The sequence below is a fragment of the Ranitomeya variabilis genome, chromosome 4, assembly GCF_051348905.1.
Source record: "Ranitomeya variabilis isolate aRanVar5 chromosome 4, aRanVar5.hap1, whole genome shotgun sequence".
Taxonomy (NCBI): domain Eukaryota; kingdom Metazoa; phylum Chordata; class Amphibia; order Anura; family Dendrobatidae; genus Ranitomeya; species Ranitomeya variabilis.
Genome location: NC_135235.1, coordinates 169,960,615 through 169,978,711, shown reverse-complemented (window position 1 = coordinate 169,978,711; position 18,097 = coordinate 169,960,615). Strand labels below are relative to the sequence as shown.

General features: G+C 43.9%; 1 long non-coding RNA gene across 1 annotated transcript in view; it reads right to left on the bottom strand.

Moving 5' to 3' along the window:
- Window positions 1-6,094: 6,094 nt before the first annotated feature.
- The window catches only part of LOC143768563 (uncharacterized), a 74,020-nt gene continuing 62,017 nt past the window's right edge, over window positions 6,095-18,097 (bottom strand). The window contains exon 3 of the long non-coding RNA XR_013213944.1: window positions 6,095-6,320. This is a non-coding gene — a long non-coding RNA (uncharacterized LOC143768563). The remainder of the gene's footprint in view (window positions 6,321-18,097) is intronic.

The following is an 18,097-nucleotide window of genomic DNA, read 5'->3' as shown; positions in this document are numbered from 1 at the left end:
TGATGGTGTTTGAAAGGGTCGCCAAGAGGGAGAAACTCCTGTCAGAGCAGTGGGCACAAGTAGTGGCGCCATACTTGAACGAGGAATCCCAGAAAGTATACTATGATTTAGCTTTGCAGGACACAAAAAAGTATGGAAAGCTAAAAATGGAGATTCTTGTAAACTTGGGGGCAACAATGACTCTCAGGGCCTGGCGGGTTCACCGATGGGCGTATCACCGGGATAAACCACCATGCTCCCAAATGTTTGAACTGTTGCACCTGGTCCAGAGGTGGCTGCTGCCAGAGTCCTCTAAACCTACGCAGGTGGTAGAACGAGTGGTGATGGACCGGTCTGTGCACTCCCTGCCGAGGCCCATAGAGACTTGGATTGCCCAGGATGATTCCCGGAATGTTGATGAACTGGTTGGACTGGTTGAGAGATACCAGGGGATGGAAGGTTCCATGGGAAAGCAGCCCATTTTATACTGGGGGTCCCGACAGGGGGAAGAGGCCCAAAAGGGGGTGGGTCTCCCATACTGTTTCCCTATGCAGTGAACGCACCCCAATACCCCTTGGAGGAGACGTTGAGGAGGGCCTCATAAATCAATTTTCCCACTATTAGGAAGTGGGTCTGCCATACTGTTTGCCTAAGCAGTGAAAGCAATAGCTGACAAAAATTTAGATGCATACCAATACCCCTTTGACAAGACATGGAGGAGGGCCTCATAAAAAAATGTTCCCATTGGAAAGGAGCAGGTCTCCTATACTTGTAATGCCCATGCACTAAGTGTATGGGCTGACAAACATTTACCCCTGGGAGGTATACATGAACATATTGTATAACCATTTTTTTGGTACAGGCATCATAAACACACATTTTATAAAAATTATTTGGGTGTTGAATCATGGACCATGGTCAAACTGGTGGTCTGGTGGTGGAAGATGAGGATGAGGAGTAGGAGGAGGTCAACAGCAAATAGCCAAAATCAGGAAGCGTATACCCATGTGCGGGTGTGAAGAGGTGCATAGGAAAAGACTTCTAAAAAAAAACACTGGATTTGAGTTTATGTTACGCTGCTATCATTCAGTGGTGTAGAGAAGTCTGGCCAAATCCATCCCTTGTCCATTTTTATAAGAGTCAGCCTGTCAGCATTTTCAGTTGTCAGGCAGATGCGCTTATCAGTTATAATTCCGCCAGCAGTACTAAAAACCAGTTCTGACAAAACACTAGCGGCAAGGCTGGCCAGGAACTCCAAAGCATAGAGAGCCAGTTTATGCCACGTGTCCCGCTTCATTACCCAATCATTATAAGGCATAGACGAATCACGGAAGACTTTTCTGCGGTCAGCAAGGTACTCGCTCAGCATCTTCCAAAACTTTGCACTCCTTGTGAGAGTTCCCCGCACCTCAGGGCCAGTGCAATGGGAGGGTCTGAGAAAACTCTCCCAGAACTTTGCCAGTGTTACCCTGCCTCTGCTGGATTGGAGTTGTGTCTCTCTCGCCTGTACTCCTTGGTTGTCCAATGAACTGTGACCTCTGCCGCCAGCGTTTTCAAATGGGAATTTTTTTAATAATTCCACAACAAGGGCCCTCTGTTACTACCACATTTTAGTAGACCTGTCTGCCTTTGGAATAAAAGATAGAAAACTCTCCTTGTAACGTGGGTCTAGAAGTGTCACCAATCAGTAATGACTGTCACCCAAAATTTGCATAATTAGCATATTACCCAGAGGAGCATTGCGGCTTTAAGTCTCCTCATCTCGGCATGCTTAGCATGTTGATCTCCGCAAGGAGAAACGATACTTATTGGATAACGGTCTGACGCCTCTCACACAACCAAACCAGATCTCCGCTTTGCACTGACTAGGGCAGTATCCCGAAACACAGTGTCTGCAAACTGAGATTCTGGTTTGGCTATTATCTTAAGTCACATGACAAGGCTGGTTAAAGGGTCAACATTGACTTGTAGGATTGCTACCTTCCAATATGTGGCACTAGAGTTCAAGCTCTCTTCTCTGAAGAGACAATTTGCATAATTAGCATATTACCCAGAGGAGCATTGCGGCTTAAGTGTACTGATGTCGTCTTGCTTAGCATGTCGATCTCCGCAAGGAGAAATGATACTTCTTGGATAACGGTCTGACACCTCTCACACAGCCAAACCAGATCTCTGCTTTGCATTGACGAGGGGAAGTACCCCGAAAGACAGTGTCTGCAAATTGAGATTGTGGTTTTGCTATTATCCTAAGTCATGTGACAAGGCTCGTTAAAGGCTCAACATTGACTTGTAGGATTGCTACCTTCCAATAGATGGCACTAGAGTTCTAGCTCTCTTCCTCTCTGAAGAGACAATTTGCATAATTACCAAAATTTTGAGAACGCGAGGGTCACGGGAAAGGCAGCATATCATAAACTCAGCCATGCGAGCCAGACAGCTAACAGGTAAGACTTCCGTGTCCTCCCCAAGAGGACGACTGACCATGCTCTCCTCCTCCCTGTCCTCAGGCCATCCACGCTGAACAGATGGTATGACAGTTGTGCAGGTAGTACCATCTATAGCGCATGAAACTAGCTCCTGTTCTTCCTACTCCTCTTCTTCCTAATTGTCACTCAATTCACATCGGGATGAGATGAGGCTGGGCTGTGTGTAATCATCTTATATGGGTCCTTGCTCTATCTCATCATGCTCTGCCTGCAATGCATCCTCTTTGATTGAGAGCAGAGAGCATTTCAGGACACAGAGAAGCGGGATGGTGATGCTAAGTATGGCATTATCGCTGCTCACCATCCTAAAAGTCTTGGAGGATGGTACACATGTCTGACATCCATGTCCACTCCTGAGGTCTTACGTGTGGAGTCTGAACTGAATACTGACGGCCCTGTTGATGCTGGTAGTCAACAACTACCCTCTTCTGCTCACAAATCCTTTCCAACATCTGCAGTGTAGAGTTCCAAAATGTGGGGCCATCACACAACAGTCAGTGAACCAGAAGCTGCAAACACTGCTTGAAGCATAGCAAGGGCGCTGGAAGCTGTAGCTCACTTTCTAAAATGGGCACACAGATGGCATACTTTTACAAGCAGATCCGGCAGCCCTGGGTAGGTTTTGAGAAAATGATGAACCACGAGGTTAAGCACATGGCCAGGCATGGTAAGTGTGTGAGCTCGCCTCGCCTCAGAGCCTCCAGCAGGTTCCAGCCATTGTCACACATGACCATGCCTGGCTGTAGGTTCAGCACTGTTAGCCACAGATCTGTATGCACTTTCAGAGCTGTCCACAACACTTCAGCATTGTGCGGTTTGTCACCTAAGCATATTAGCTTCAGCACAGCTTGTTGCCGCTTGGCTGAGGCAGTGCTTCCAGCTTGTTACTGATGTGGTCATTTTGAAGATGGAGGCTGAAGAGGAGGAGGAGGTGCAGGAGCTAGACTGTGGGGGCTACCTTGATTGATGTCCCAAGGTCCGACTGGGTCCCGGCTTCCACTATGTTAACTCAGTGCACCATCAGCAAGATGTACCATCCCTGCCAACAAGCACTTGTCCACATGTCTGTGGCTAGGTGGACTTTCCCAGTAACTGCATTGTTGAGGGCACTGCTAATGTTGTGGGACACGTGTTTGTGTAATGCGGGGATAGCACACTGCGAGAAACAGTAGCGGCTAGTGACCAAATACCGAGGGATGGCCACCACCATTAGGTTGCAGACAGCTTCCGTCTCCACGAGCCTAAAAGGCAACATTTCGAGCATTAGCAGTCTCGAAATGTGGGAATTTAGTAGTGTGGCCTGTGGGGCATTGGCTGTGTATTTGCCCTTGTCTAAGGCCTCGGGTATGGACAACTGAACGCTGCGCTGTGACAAGGACATGGACATGCTTGCTGATGGTGCTATTTGAGTGGATTCAACGACTGGCAACTTCCATTGTGTTGATGTTACGGGGAACGGTGACCCGCCTTCTGTCTGCGGCCACCACACTGCTTCTTCCTGCCTGTTAGGGTGCTACGCCTCCCTCCCCCTGCGTGTTGCTATCTTCACTCTGCATGTCATTCTGCCCAGCTTGGGTCAGTTACTATATCATCCACCACCTTGTGTTCCACATCCGCACCCTGCTCCTCCTCCTGATTTTCTGGCATTTGTGTCTCATCATCGTCCACCTCTTGTGACTCTTTCCCACCATCGCCTTCATGTGACCGTGGCTGCTCAAATATTTGGGCATTGCTACATGCCATCTCCTCTTGCCCCGCTTCAAGTGGACAGGGTGAGAGGAGGATCTATAAATAGAAAAGTGAACAGCTCTTCGGAGTGTGCAAGTGTGGGATCAGTTGTCTCCCGGGCCTCGGCATGGTGGGAGGAAGGACGATCAGGGTGAGGAATATGTGGTCCAGACTACTGAGACTTGACCATGTGGAAGACAGGGTGGTGGTTGTGGTGGCAAAGTAACTGGAAGCATTATTCGTTATCCAGCCAACAACCTTTTGACACGCTCTAGTTGTGTGCTGCTGCTGTCCCCTAGTAATTTGGACAGGAAGGAAGGACTAGTTGTGGCACAATTTCAGCTTGTTCATGGCCACGGCCTCAGCATGCACCATCACCATCACGTCCAGTTTCCTGTCCCTTGCATGTGCCTTGCCCATTTTAAATAGAGGACAATATTTTCCATGTTGACTACAAATGGCTGAATTTGGAGCACACTGATATGTGATCTGTGTGACCGCCAAACCCCTGTTTAAAATAGCTGGCCTGTAGTTAACTATTTTTTTTTTGCAGCAAACTGGTGTTTTCTCCAAGACTCTATAACAAAATTTAACAGTAGGCCACAAATGGCACAATTTTGAGCACACTGATATGTGATCCGTGGGACTGACAAACCCCTGTTCAAAATATCTGGCCTGAAGGTAACTTTTTTTTAAGCAAACTGGTGTCAATAACTAGACTAAGACACTGCAAAAAAATTAATTGGAGGCCTGAAATGGCATAATTTTGAGTGCGCTGATATGTGATCCGTGTGATGGACAAACCTCAGTTTAAAATAGCTGGAATTTTTTTCACTGTAATATGGAAAGGATCTGGCTGTATTCTGCAGTGCTAACAAGCTAATGGAGCAGAAAAACTGTGTGCTCTGAATTGCTTTTAAAGAAAATAACCAGGATTAAGATCCAAAATAATATTCCTGGCCCCAGATACCTGGGACTACTGTATGTATAGAAATATCTGTAATAGGCAGCAGCAGCAGACAGAACTGGAACAGACCCTCTTGCTATATGCAATGAAGTCTGCCACATACACTGCCTGCCTAGCACTGATATCTACTGTATATACCCACATACACTGCCTGCCTAGCACTGATATCAATATACAACTGGATTAGTCCTCAGAAGGCCTGTTGGTTGAGATGGATTTGTGTATTACAGATGGTATACTCACACTAACAAATAAAATTGAAAATCTCTCCCTATCTCAGCTGCAACTATCTCTACACTGCCTGAGTCCGCAGCAGACTGTGACTAGCAGGGCAGCGTCCAGTCTACTATAGACCTGATGGCGCTGTGCGGCCAGCCAATCACTGTAATGCCACAACCAACATGGCTGCGGCATTACAGTGTGTGACAGACAATCCCTGCATGTTGATTGGCGCCATACATGCAGGGCAGGGACCAAATTCACGCCGAGCAAAGCCGTAAATACTTGCCGAGCTCCAAGCATCGCGAGCACTGTGATGCTTGGGCAAGCACCAAGTAGAGGTGAGCATGCTCGCTCATCACTAGTGTTCGCCAATCTATTTCTAGGATTGTGGGAATCCACGGTGGTTTTCAGTTTGGATTGGTACAAGACCAAGGTCAGACATTGGTTATGGTATATCAATGATATATTCTTAGTCTGGCTAGGGACACGGCAAGAGTGTGATATGTTTTTGGATTTTCTCAATCTTAATGACCAAATTGAATTGGGGCATTATTTTGCGGAGCTCATTGCCCTGTGGGGATTGTAATACAGTATTTACCCACATATGTGTGAGCAGGTTGTGGGAAGCAATAACGGACTGGAGGCAGAGCAAGGGTTAACATTGTTTTTACTTCTAACAGGTGTATACTGCACGCAGGGAGGGGGATGGGGAAACAGGGATATTAAGGAATGAAGGACAAGCAGTTTGGGGAAATGCAAGATACTAAAATAACAGGGTTCACGGTATAACTTATCCGGTCCTGACGACGTCCAGTATGCAATGTCCACAGGATGGAGAATGGTGCCAATAACAGTTAGCGTGTGGTATGTCTGGTGTAGTCCTGATGTCATCTGTGGGCAGGGTCCTGGCGTCTGGTGTCTTTCGCGAGTTCTTTGATCTGGGATACAGCAGAGGAAGGGTAGCACAGTTAACAGAGTCTGACAGACATGCACTGGGGGGTCAGGGTACAATTCATGGTAACTCACGGGCCCGGAGCATTTGGCACCTTCTGTTACGGGAGCCAACAGGCACTCAGCACGTCTCTGTTCACAATCTCTGTCAGTACTAGCAGGAATGTTGCAGCGTGGGCCTACACTGCTGCAATGCACGAGGGACGGAGCACTCTCTTCTTCTTACTGCCCGCTGTGCGCTCCCGCCAAATCTGATCACTTCCGCGCACGCTCTCTCTTTTTCCCCTTAGCCATACCCCCTACAGTCAGTTTCAGAGGTTGGTCCGGTCCCTTAAGCTTTCCCCCGGAGAACAGAGGAGATGGCCCTGACAGTCCCGGACCAGGTGCAAGAAAGGTACCCCCGGTCCGGTTCTTCTTCTTACATATGCACCCGACAAGTAATGCTTTCATCAATCCCTTAGATTCAAAAAATCACCAATTGAGATTCTATGTTAACTGTAAAACCAAATATGTGATTTATGCTATCATTTGCCCCTGCCAACAGGTGTATGCTGGACAAATAACTCCAGATCTCAGGAACAGAATCCAAAAGCATTTTTCTGCTATCAATCTGTCAGCTGCTGATCTACGCAAGGGCAAAACTCTCACCTCAGTGGCCTCCCATTTTTTGACGCATTACTCAGGTACACACATTCAAGTTCATGTGGTGGGGTTGGAATGTATCCTGGGCTTGGGGAGAGGTGAACACATACAAAGATGACTGCTTCAAACCAAATCCTGTTGGATCTTTGAGCTTTTCATGGGATTTCTTGGATGACTATGCTTCCATACATAAAAAAATTGTCATTCCTTTACTGACAGGAACCCTGATCTGGAAGACATGCCCTAGGAGACCCCACAAATCAAAGATAGTTGTTTCTTACTGTGAATATGACATCTTCCTGGCCATGTACACAACAATATGGAACATCCCATCCATTTGCCCAGACTACGATGTACACTACCAAGGTACCTTTGGGCATGTGCTATGGACATTATTGTCGGCTGCATCACGGGGAACCCATCAGTCTCATCTCTATCCTCCTTTACACTGGATAACTGCCAAGATAATTTATTAAGCGAGACCTCATCAAATTCAGTATGATCATCTCTACACTGCGTCTCTTTTACCCCTTTGTCCATGAAAATAGCCATATGGGATTTTCCATTCATTCTCTCATATTATAAAGGACATCCATACTCACCAACTTTTATGAATCATGGACCTTGGTGAGCCTCTACAATAATGTGTTCTTTATTGGAAGAATTTCTTGTCTATTACAATTAAAATTAAAGTGTAAATAGATAGCTTATTGTAGATTTTCTAGACATTCTCGTCACCCTTATACAAACTCATCTCCATATATCTGATGACATAGCTCCTCAAACCATCACTGATTGTGGAAACTTCACACTAGACCTTAAGCAGCATGGATTGTCTGTCTCTCCACTCTTCCTCCAGACATCTGGAACCTTGATTTCCAAGGTCTAGTGTGAAGTATTGTTGGATGACTGGCAGCATGTTTATACAGACGCATATTCGGGAAGAAAGGTTCAAAACCGGTAGTGTGTGTGAAACATGCAGAAGTGGTGACGTGTTTCAATCATACTTTTCCTCTGATTGATCCACTCCTGATCTTGTTTTACAAATACTTACCAAATTCTGAACGTGTGACCGTAGCCTTTAAGGGAATCTATCATCAGAACATGACCTATTGTTTAAATCGGGTTTTTGTGTAAAATATATATTTTAAAACATTTTGACAATTTTTTTACATAGCACAATCTGTATTGAAAATAAGAGAGAGAAATCTTTAATTTGATATGCTAATGATCCTCGGTTCCAGCTCTGCTGCGAGCGTGAGCTGAGTGTCAGTTCACAGTGCACCAATTCTCTAGTAGGAGAGGTGCAAAGGAGATGAAGAAAGCAATTTCTCCATCTCCTCCATTGCCTGTCTCGGCATATATCGGACTACACTGAGATGACAAATATAAAAAAATAACTTGGTACTCAAGATATTATTGAGAAAGGTTACTTTCATTTATTATTACGCATCCAGACAAAAAAACTTGTTGAACGTTTTCAGTCCAATTGAACCTTCTTCAGAACAGTTTTTTTCTGGAGCTTTGGGTCCGTTTATATAACGGAACGGTTTGTCCTTAGGGTGCGGTATGTGGTCGCCAACAATGTGCGCTTGTGGATCTGCGCTCTGAGCCTCCATACCGTGCACATTGTTGGCGACCACATACCGCACCCTAAGGACAAACCGTTCCATTATATAAACAGACCCAAAGCATCGGATAAAAACCGAAAACATTCAACAAGTTTTTCTGTCTGGATGCGTAATAAATGAACTAAACTTTCTCAATAATATCTGAGTGCCAAGTTATTTTTATATTTGCTACTACAGGCTGGATACCCTACTTGAGCACCAATAGCCATACAAAACAGAGTGCCGTGTTTTTTCATATACACTGAGATGACATTCGAGTGCAGTCCGATGTTACACACGCATTCACAGACTTGTCAATCACAGCATGTCGGATTGGCATGAGAAAACAATTGCTGATGTGCACTATTCCATGGTATATTAATGGATTGAGCGCTTTCCAATAAAACATTGTTTTACATGCTCGTGTGAGCGAGGCATAACTGTGAAGATATGCTGCTGCAGGAGATAGTTTTGATAAGCAGAACACTCAGAGGAGGAGGCAGGTGCTGACCCTTTCTCAGCCATCATCTGTGCTCCAAATGAGTGCATTCTGATACAAATGCAGCTGAAAGCGGGCAATCAAACATTGGAAAAGCAGAAGGATGGAAGCCACTTACTTGTAATTTTTTACAGGAATGAAGACAAATACCATAATAAAATGATTTGCAAAGTTTCCCAACTTTCTATGCAGGACAAAATTATATTAAAAAAAATAAAAAGGTTTAGTTACTCTCTAAATGGAACCTGTCATGCAAAAAAATGCTATTAACCTGCAGATATGGGGTTAATCTGCAGGTTAATAGTGTTCTGAAGCTGACCACTGCCTGCACCAAGAGCGCTGCTGCTGTTTGGAAATTATCTGTATTCCTCTTGGCAACCTCAGGCTTTCAGTCATACAGGTGGGTTGATTTTGCTTCAGTGTGTCTGTAACCACGTGTAGCGGTGTCTGTAACCACGTGTAGCGGTGTCTGTAACCATGCCATGACAATGACTGCCGTCTCACCAGTGCATTAGTGCTAAGTTAGTTGTTAGTCAGTGCCGGAAATTGGTTTCAGCCGCTGCTCACTATGTACTGAGCCGTGACTGAAGTCATGTTGACTCTATGACTGAAAGCCGGAGGCTGCCGAGAGGAATAAAGTTAATTTCCTCCCATAGCTGCGCTTTCACTGCAGTGGCTGTTCGGCCTCAGAATGCTATTAACTTGCAGATTAACCCCATATCTGCAGTTTAATAGCATTTTTTTTTACAAGCTAATAATAATAATAATAATAATAATAATAATAATATGTGCATACTGCATATAAGGCAGTGTACACAGGGTATACAGCTCACTACTCACTATCTGTGCAGTGTATATATGAAGCTATTCTCCCCATGAAGCACAATAAAGCACACTAAATTAATATCCATCCTAGAATGGATAAATATAACAGATACATTCTTTTTTTTATTACTTCAAGAATAAGGGAACATGATAAAAATTTAAAAGCATTGAAAGAGTATATTTCACCAGTTTGAGAATGCTAAACTGGTCACATCATGAAATAGTGCCTATAGAGAGAAATAATTTGTAGTTTTTTATTTTTCAATTCTCCTCTTTGTTGCAGAGAGATTAGCTTGTAACGTTTACATTATAATTTATGATAAGGGGGCATTACGAGAGATTTGTCTCTGGGGGTGTGCACTTCTTCCCCTGAATGATGTTGACCAATCAAAAGCAGGAAGCATCTTTTAGGAGAATAAAAGACAATGTCCCTAGAAGGTCATATGAACATGCTTTCTCCTAATGTAATAATGTAATGTAATGACAGACAGCCTTGCTCTCTACAGTCACTGTATGGAGTAAAGTTGAGTGTGATTATAAATACCTCTGACTTTCTCCTCAAGGCAATCAGTGTGATGAGCTGAGTGTGGTTGCAAACACATCCAGCTTTTACCACATAGCAGTCAGTGTATGGGAAGGGGCACAGCTTGCAGTGTTGTGAAGTGAGCGCTGCAGCTGTTGAGGTGTTTGTAATCTTACTCAGCTCAGTTCTACTCCTCTTCCTCCCCACAAAGATTGTTGTACGATAAGAGCTGGCTGCGTCTTTATGATAGGAATCCGATGCAGGTAGAGAGTTGAGTCTCCCTGCACTTTTGTGAGTGGCTAAGCAAGTGGAGAACAGAGTGTCTCTGCACCAATGGCTATGTTCACATGTCCTGTATTGATCTGTTAGAATGGATCATGCTACAGTCCGATGGCAAAAAAGTTGTCTAGGCACAACTTTAAGTCTGTTAAAAAAAAAAATATCTCCTCTGGATTCATTTTTTAACTTAGAAGTCTATGAAAAATAGATCTGTTAATTAGCCATCCTTTTCCTTTGATTTTTAAATTATCCATTTTTGCTTGCTGGATCCGCTACAAATGGAAGAAAATACATAGCTAATTAATGGATTCATTTTCCATAGACTTAAATGTTAAAAAAATGGATCCAGCAGAGATCAATTTTTTAACCCTTTCACGACATGCGCCGTACATGTACTGCGCATGCCGTGAATCCCCCTTTGATGTGGGCTCCGGCGCTGAGCCCACATCAAAGTTGCGACATGTCAGCTGTTTTGTACAGCTGACATGTGCGCGCTATAGCGGCGGGTGAAATCGCTATTCACCCGCCGCTATTAACCTGTGTCAAACGCAGACAGCGGCATTTAACTAAAGCTTCCGGCTGGGCGGCCGGAAATGACATCATCGCCAACCCCTGTCACATGATCGGGGGTTGGCGATGTGTCAGGACAGTAACCATAGAGGTCCTTGAGACCTCTATGGTTACTGATGCCGGCCTGCTGTGAGCGCCCCCCTGTGGTCGGCGCTCACAGCACACCTGCATTTCAGCTACATAGCAGCGATCTGATGATCGCTGCTATGTAGCTGAGCCAATCGAGTTGTGCCAGCTTCTAGGTTCCCACGGAGGCTATTGAAGCATGGCACAGGTAAAAAAAAAATGTTTTTAAAAATATGAAAAAAATGTAAAAAACATAAAAGTTTAAATCATCCCCCTTTCGCCCCATCCTAAATAAAACAATAAAAAAAATCAAACCAACACATATTTGGTATCGCTGTGTTCAGAATCGCCCGATCTATCAATAAAAAAAAGCATTAACCTGATCGCTAAACAGCGTAGCAAGAAAAAAATTCAAAACGCCAGAATTAAGTTTTTTTGGTCGCCGCGACATTGCATTAAAATGCAATAACGGGCGATCAAAAGAACGTATCTGCACAAAAGTGATATTATTAAAAACGCCAGCTCGGCACACAAAAAATAAGCCTTCACCCGACTCCAGATCACGAAAAATGGAGACGCTTCAGGTATCGGAAAATGGCACTTTTTTTTTTTTTAAGCAAAGTTTTGAATTTTTTTTCACCACTTGGATAAAAAATAACCTCGACATATTAGGTGTCTATGAACTCGTAATGACCTAAAGAATCACAATGGCAGGTCAGTTTTAGCATTTAGTGAACCTAGCAAAAAAGCCAAGCAAAAAACAAGTGTGGGATTGCACTTTTTTTTGCAATTTCAATGCACTTGGAATTTTTTTCCCGTTTTCTAGTAAAAGACATGGTAAAACCAATAGTGTCGTTCAAAAGTACAACTCGTCCCGCAAAAAATAAGCCCTCACATGGCCATAGTAACGGAAAAATAAAAAAGTTATGGCTCTGGGAAGGAGGGGAGTGAAAAACGAAAACGCAAAAACGAAAAAGGGCCGTGACTTGAAGGGGTTAAAAACAGACTAAAAAGTTGTGTCTGCAACTGATTGCTGCTGGATCTGTTCTAATGGATCACTACTGGACATGTGAGCATAGCCTAACAGAGTAATACTTAGGCCGGCGTCACACTAGTGAGTTTTACGGACGTAAGAGCGCAGAAAATACGTCCGTAAAACTCGCCAAACAAACGGCACAATTATTCTCAATGGGTCTGGTCCTATCAGCCGTATATTATGGATCCGTATTATACGGCTTTCTACGGCCGTACAAAATCGCAGCATGCTGCGTTTGTCAGCGTATTGCGCAAATAATACGCCAATGAAAGTCTATGGGGGAGCGTAAAATACGGGATGCATACGGACCATGCGTGTGACTTGCGAGAAATACGCTACTCACCGGCAGATGTCCGGAAATGTCCAAAGGCCTCAATCAGGCAGGTGAGACATGCTAATTAGCTGGAAAAGCCAGACAGTGAACCCGGAAGTCTGCTGCACGCCTCCACGGAGTGAGATCTTCAAGATGGAACACATCATAAATGTTGATCTCCTCATCATATTGGTGCAAGAAAGGCCGGTTATCTGGGATCAGAGGGATCCCAACTATGCCAACAGGGCCCAAAAAGAGGCAGCATGGAGGAGTGTGTGTGGGTCCCTCTTCCCACATTATGAGCAGCAGCCACGTGAGGCACAGCGCCAAATAAGTACACTCATGTTTGAAATTTAATGTTCTTGTTAAACAGCAGGACCTTACTACTTTGAATTTGTAAACATGAATTTATTAATGAATACAGAAATTAATTGAAAGCACACGTACATGGTGTTGTACATGATAAACGGATTTCAATAATGTTTGTAACAGATGTCCCTTAATAACATTGTTTTCCAGTAATTGTTCTTTCTGGGATAGAGGGTAGCGGACTCTGTCCTTGTGGCCTTACTTTTGAATTGTCTTATGTTTTCAAATTAACTAATAAATGTATTCTACAAATACATATTCCTATGCTACACTAAAATATGTGTAGTCAATTACACCTTGTGTGACCACTCTGCATAATGGGCTAATCAATGTGTGTAATATTTGTTGTTTCAGAGGGTGATGTTACAACCAGATGGCGGAGCATCCGCGACCAATATAGGAGGGAGAGGCAGCAGCGGGAGAGGAGTGGGGCAGGCGCACCTCCAAAGAAAAAAATATATATATATTTTGACCGGCTCACTTTTTTGAACCCCAGCATGGACCTCAGGCCGTAAGTACAAACATCACAACACATTTTTTTTTTTTTTTTTATAATTTTTTAAACATAAACATTTGTACTCCAAAAAATTTTTCTTTACAGAACACAGTCCAACCTCACTGACTGGGAGACAGGGTCTGACTCCGAATTGGTCATAGACCCAGTTGGTGAAGGAGAAGAGGTGGCTGGTCCATCTTTTGCTCCCTCAGGCTCCATCCCTCCAGGATCCTCCTCATCTGGCCAGCCAGCTCCAGCAGAGCCAGAACAACAGCAAGAGGCCCCACAGTTGTCATCTGCAGCAGCAGCACCACCACCACCTAGCCAGGATGACCCTGGAAACAGCAGCAGCCCTACTGTTGCCCTGGAGCGCCCACCACAGGCTGCAGTCTTTTCACAGCGCGCTCGCCGCAGGAGAGAGCTCCTCCAAAGCAGGAGAAACGTTGATGCTGGGGTGATGAACTATCTGGCAAGGGTTCGTGAGGATGATGGGGAGGAGGGCTTTACAAGGAGCCTTGCCCGGTATTTAAGGCCCATAGAGCGTGAGTTGAGGCTTCGTGTGAGAGGGTGCTTTCAGATCCTTATTGATGCATGCACCCCCCCAAATAACCCATACAAACTTATGGAGATTATTGAACAGTGGCAGATGTCACCTCAAAATATCCTGCGGCCTCAGAGATTACAAGGCATGCATGCTCATCAGGGATCTGAAGCACCCCCTCCACGTCAGCCGACACCTCAACCCCAACCCACACCCAACGCACCATGGCAACCTCAGTACCATATGGCCGGATATCGTCAACCATCCCAATATGGCCACTTGTCCACACCCAGTGCTGGAGGCTGGTCCCATCCTGGGTTTGGACAATATGGCCATTTTGGTTTGGGGTATGATTCCAGGCCATATGGTCATCAACATCAGGGGTTACCTCTAAATCCTTACCAAAATATGCCAACTGCCCAGCATCATACCATGCATAATGTTCCTACAGCCACTACCACATCCTCACAGGGTGCAGGACAATTGGGCCTACAAAGGCCACCTGATGAGGACCCTGAGCAATCCACATCTCCACCACCTACCTACCAAGACTTGTGATTTTAATTTTAATTTTTATTTTGTTTTTTAAATTTGTTTTAACATTTTGCTTTTTTTTTATTTTCTCTATACAATCTTGAGGTTGTTTGTGCTGACATAGCACTTTGTAATGCTGCTGATGTTGTATGTTTATATTGCCACACAAAAATGTGTCCAGAAAAAATATTTAACAAAAAAGGTTATGACAAAACAATAACCTCCCCAAAAATTTTGAGTTAAGTAAAAAGTAATTTTCAAAAAATCAACATCTGGTTGTGGACAATTCATTATTACATCACACACACATGATAGGCTCATAACCATATGTAAATTAATGAAATACAACAGACAGATTTTTTAAAATGGTAATCAAAATATTTAACAATATACAAAATTAAACATACCAAATTGCATATTCTTGCCAGGGAGTAGTACCTTGAGGACTCAAAAAATAATTGGTGAATACATCCCAAACTTTGAGGCCAGAAAGGGGACGACGCGGAGGAGGGACATATTGGGTAGGCCTAATAACATTGTTCATGAGGTGATCATCAATATTAGGTGAGGAACAATCATTTATGCGGGTAAAATTATGTAAAATAACACAGGCTTTGATAACTTCATTGATTGTAGCCTCACTGAGCTGAATGGCAGACTGAAGAACACGCCATTTGGCAACAAGAATCCCAAAGGCGCACTCCACCAGTCTCCGCGCCCTGGAAAGTCTCAGATTAAAGACCCGCCGCCGGTGGTCCAGGTTGCGCCTGGGATAAGGCCTCATGACATGCCTCGTCAGTTGGAAAGCCTCATCTCCAACCAAAACAAAAGGCACTGCTTCCGCATTGGATCCTGGGAGTTGTTGTGGTGGTGGGAGGTTTAACTGGTTGTCACGTAGCTGCCGACCCATTATGGACGAATTGAAGACCCTACAGTCTCCAGTTCGCCCATAGGCCCCAATGTCTACAATTATAAACCTGTAGTTACTGTCAGCAACAGCTAACAGAACTACAGAGAAAAATTGCTTATAATTGTAGAATTGGGAACCAGAGTTCGGCGGCTTACGCACCCTAATATGTTTCCCATCCACAGCTCCAATGCAGTTAGGGAAGTCACAAGTGTTCTTGAAACCACTGGTGATTTTTAGCCAATCCTCCTGTTTGGGCTTAGGCATAACAACTTCATGAAGTTTCTCCCATATTTGGAAACAGGTTGTACGAACAATGCCTGAAATTGTCGAGCGCTTGAAAGACCTTAGGTGACGTCACTGCTTTGTGATTGGTCGCGTAGCGGTCACGCGACCGCTATGGACCAATCAGAGCGCAGTGACCTCATCTAAGGCCCTGCAAGCGCGCATTCTTAGGTACAACGGCTCCTGGTTACGGCGGTAAAGTCCAGGAGCCGCCGGAGAGGTGAGTATATCCCTATTTTTTATTTTAATTCTTTATTTTACACATTGATATTAATCCCGATACCGATTCCCGATACCACAAAAGTATCGGATCTCGTATCGGAATTCCGATACCCGCAAGTATCGGCCGATACCCGATACTTGCGGTATCGGAATGCTCAACACTATAACAGATAGCAGAATCTTTAGGCTATATGCACACGTTGCAGATTTGACTGGAATTTTCTGTGCAGATTCTGCATTTCTTGGCAGAAAAAGCAGGTCAGAATCTGCGCCTTTTTTTTTTTGGTATGTGCACACGTTGCAGATTTTTGTGCAGATTTCTTCCTTTTTTTACCCCTGCAGATTTCTATTATGGAATGGGTGCCGAAACTCAGCACATCTGCACAAAGAATTGACATGGTCCTTTTTTGAATCTGCTGCGTTTTCAGTGCAGATTTTTCTGCACCATTAGCGCAGCATTTTTTTTTTGCCATTGATTTACATTTTACTGTAAATCACTTGCAGATCTGCAGCATTTCTGCACGGAAAAAAAAGCCACAGATCTGCAGGAAATCTGCAACGTCTGCACATACCCTATACCATTATACATGCACATAAAAATTAGCTGTTCGTGCAAATTTAAGTTTAACCACCTAATTTTAAGAGCAGGCTAAGGGTATGTGCACAAATTGCAGATTTTGCTGCAGATCCGCAGTGGTTTTGATGCTGCTGATTTCCAGCTGTTTTCCATGAGTTTACAGTACCATGTAAGTCTATGTAAAACAAAATCCACAGTGCACATGCTGCGGAAAAAAACGAGCGGAAACGCTACGTTGTTTAATCCGCAGCATGTTCATTCTTTGTGCAGATTCCGCAGTGGTTTACACCTGCTCCATAATAGGAATCCGCAGGTGTAAAACCGCAGGTGGAATCCACACAAAAACCGCATAAAAACTGCGGTTAATCGCAGTGCTTTTTACCTGGGGATTTTTCAAACCAGGTGCGGAAAAATACACAGAGGTTCCATCTACGTGTGCACATACCCTTACAGTTGAGAGCCCATTGTTATTACACTGCTTCAACTCAAAGACTGTGTATGTATTGTGCCTCTCTGAGAGTACCATAAAGCTACAGGAGCATCTCACAAAATTAAAATATTATCAAAAAGTTTATTTATTTCAGTTCTTCAATACAAAAAGTGAAACTCATGTATTAGATAGTCATTACAAATAGAGTAATCTATTTCAAGTGTTTATTTCTGTTAATGCTGATGATTATGGTTTACAGCCATTGAAAACCCAAAAGTTATTATCTCAGTAAATTAGAATACTGTATAACTCCAGCTTGAAAAAATTATTTTAACATCCGAAATGTTGACCTTCTGAAATGTAAGTTCAGTAATTGCACTCAATAATTGGTCGGGGCTCCTTTGGTATCAATTACTGCATCAATACGGCGTTGGATGGAGGCAATCAGTCTGTGGTACTGCTGAGGAGTTATGGAAGCCCAGGTTGCTTTGATAGCAGCCGTTGGCTCGTCTGCATTGTTGGGTCTGGTGTAATCTTCCTCTTGACAATACCCCAAAGATTCTCTATGGGGTTAAGGTCAGACGAGTTTGCTGGCCAATCAAGCATAGTGATACTGTTGTTTTTAAACTAGGTATTGGTACTTTTGGCAGTGTGGACAGGTGCTAAGTCCTGCTGGAAAATGAAATTTTCATCTCCAAAAAGCTTGTTGGCAGAGGGAAGCATGAAGTGCTCTAAAATTTCCTGGTAGATGGCTGCCCTGACTTTGGTCTTGATAAAACACAATGGACCTTTTACACCAGCAGATGACATTTCTCCTGAAGCATCACTGATTTGTATACATGTGGTTGTGTTCCTGAGGAAGAAGTCAATTGAACTTTGAAACGCATTGAAATAAAAACCATTATCCTTCATTTGGATATCTTTGGTCCTGCATTTTAATCGGCAGCGTGGAAAACATCCACAAACCTTCTACCTCTTCACAATTTACTGAGATAATGACTTTTGAGTTTTCATTGGCTGTAAGCCATAATCATCAACAT